Below are 2,789 nucleotides of genomic sequence, written 5' to 3' on the forward strand. Positions count from 1 at the left end.
CACTTATACCAGTTTATATGTCATTTTTGTCCTTAGCCACAATTATTTTCCTTCAGTTTCCTGCTTGTCCTTATGTAAATGTAGTCCAAGAGTGAGATAACTGATTAGTCTTTATACCCAGTCAGTCCCTAGCTTTGTTAGCTGGTCAGCAAAAATGCCAACTGGTGGCTTGGTTAAGTTTTGATTATGTGAATATTTGCAACTATGACAAAAACAGCCACTACACATTTGAAACTGCCAAATCCCCAGTATTGTAAAAGATTGGTAAAATAAAGTTTACCTAGTACTGATGAATCTTCCCACTAATAAATTTCTAACGACAATGAGCTTTCTCTACTGCCTTCCACTTTCATAGCTGTTTACACCCATACAAAAATTCTTCTTAAAATACTAGCACTGTCTCTCACTTTAGCAAAATGTACACATGTACAAGCTCCCTAAATGACCATTCAGGTAGAAAGGAGCGTGCACTTTCGAAAGTATTTTAGCTTATTTCCCTCCTCTCCCCTTTCTTTCTATATGCCAGTAGTGGAACAAAGGATATCTAATAATGGGTTATCCTTCAGCCATGCTGTAGCTACTTAATCTTAGTCTCTGAATTTATGGTGGCATTTTCACAAGACATTCTATAGATTGGATTACAGTTTAATTAATGGCAGTCACATTCTCAGAGATCTGTATTCCAGGATGAACTGGGGGAATTATCCATGTGCAATGATGCACAACCTCTTCAGTTTAGGCATTATGCTCTCACTGGTTCTCAAAATTTTCCATTTTCAGAATGTTTGCCTGTCCAGGATTGCTGGTGCTTTTACTCCTGAGAGCCTCCTTCACAAACCCCTGCCCCCATCAGTGCATGTGCTCCTCTTTGGGTCCTGCATCACTCAAGGTAGATTGTGGCTCTAGAGACCTGGACGCCCTTCCTCTTCTACCTAATGCAACAGAAGAACTTTATCTGCAGTACAACCAACTGAAAACAATACCTGCAGGAACATTTGACAACCTTTGGACCCTAAAAAGGATCAACCTATCTAGCAACCCATGGCACTGTGATTGTGAGATTCTCTACTTAAAAGTCTGGTTGGAAGACCAAGCAGACAACATGGTTAGCAATAAGGTTATTTGCTTCACTCCACTTTCACTTAATAAGAAAACACTCTCTCAGTTGAGACAGAGTGATTTTACCTCTTGCTCCAGGGCTAGAAGACATTGTTTTGACTTCTTGTTCACTGAAGCATTTCTCTTGTTTCTTCTTCTGCTCTTGTTGACTTTACTGATCTGTGGTGTCTTGGCTGCAAAAACACCTAAGTACAAAATGAATGTTTCTAGTGATAATGTGGATCAGCCCCCTGCATCAGCTTCAATTTCTAATGAAGTTAAGAGAATAATTCGCAATTAAGAGAATAATGTCCTGGACTTTAAGCAGTACATCATGCTAGTGACTTGTGTGAGTTAAAATATTAGGTAAGAAAGATGGTTCATTAGAAAAGCATGTGACTGTAAAAACCAGATGAGAATGGCGAATGCAGGGACAATATAAAGCATGACATACAAGTATAGGGCCTGGCCTTGAAAGCCACAAACTAATGAATTAAATCCTGACCCCACTTAACTCAGCAGGAAAACTACCATTGCCTTCGATGGAGCTGTAAGTCCATGCCAGTTGCAGTACTTACTTCCAGGGTTGGTCCTACTGAAACTAATGATCTACACCAGTGGTTTCCAACCTTTTTGAGTAGATCACTTTTTGAATTAAAAAGCAACCCAGGTTCTACCACACACCACCACCTCTCCCCCAGCAGGTCAGTCTGTGGGGAGGCAGATAGAGGTGGAGGAAGAAAAAATTATTTGGGGGCAACCCCCCCACAGCAGGTAAGTCTGTGGGGGAAGGGGCGGGGGAGAGGGGGGACAGATCAAGGCCCCAGAAGTGAGGGAGGGAGCAGGAAACAGGTAGGAGCAGAGACTGGGGTGATTGGCATCCTGTGTCCCCGGGCCCCCACTTACCCCACCACCTGGCCCTGCACAGCAGGGGCACAGGATGGAGTTGTGAGTGACTCTTCCGGGTGGTGCCCAGTGTGGGGAGGGGATGGTGGCTCCCGCCACTGTATGCACGCCAGGAGGGCATGGGGGCTGTGTGCCTGGGATCTGCGTGGGGCAGGTTGCTGCTGTGGGCTGGGGCTGAGGGGCTGCCCCGGGCTCCTCCCAGCACAGAGGTTGGGTCGTGCCATGCTCCAGGTGGGCGGTGGCTGCGTTGAGAGGGTGGGCTAGGGGTATTATGGCAAATTTTTGGGTAACTGCAGCCCCCCCACCCGCCGTAGCCCCAACTCAGGCCCACTGCTGCCCTGAGTGCAACCCAGCCCAACACTCCCGCCAGGAAGAGCCCGGCACCGCCCCAGCCCCAGCCCACAGCAGCAGCCCACCTTCACTATGCACAGATCTAGGGGCACATACTCACCATGCCCTCACAGGGTGCATGCCCCCTTCTCCCAGCACCTCCCCGGATGAGCTACTAGTGGCTCTGTCCCACACCGTGCCCCGGCTGTGCAGTGCCTGCCCCAGCCTCAGCCCCACTCCCTCCCTTACTGCTGCATGTGTGCCCCTCCCCACCCCTGCTGTAGCTGCCCACACTGCCCTATGTTTGGGAGGGGCACATACCCCCCGATCTGTGTGTGGGGCAGAGGTGTCTGCCACTGCACATTGGGCTTTGCACCCCAAGCCTCACTGCAGCTTGCTCAAGAGCAGCAACCCGATGCCACATGCGTTCTGCTGCTGGGCTGAGCCACACCCCC

At 48.6% G+C, this 2,789-nt stretch overlaps 1 long non-coding RNA gene across 1 annotated transcript in view; it reads left to right on the forward strand.

Annotated features, from left to right (window-relative positions):
* LOC109289138 overlaps positions 1-1,866 on the forward strand; it is a 6,527-nt gene extending 4,661 nt beyond the window's left edge. The window contains exon 3 of the long non-coding RNA XR_002095307.1: positions 781-1,866. This is a non-coding gene — a long non-coding RNA (uncharacterized LOC109289138). The remainder of the gene's footprint in view (positions 1-780) is intronic.
* The last annotated feature ends 923 nt before the right edge of the window (positions 1,867-2,789 follow it).

This window comes from Gavialis gangeticus, unplaced genomic scaffold, assembly GCF_001723915.1.
Source record: "Gavialis gangeticus isolate Ggan-Ray unplaced genomic scaffold, GavGan_comp1, whole genome shotgun sequence".
In the NCBI taxonomy this organism is placed as follows: Eukaryota; Metazoa; Chordata; order Crocodylia; family Gavialidae; genus Gavialis; species Gavialis gangeticus.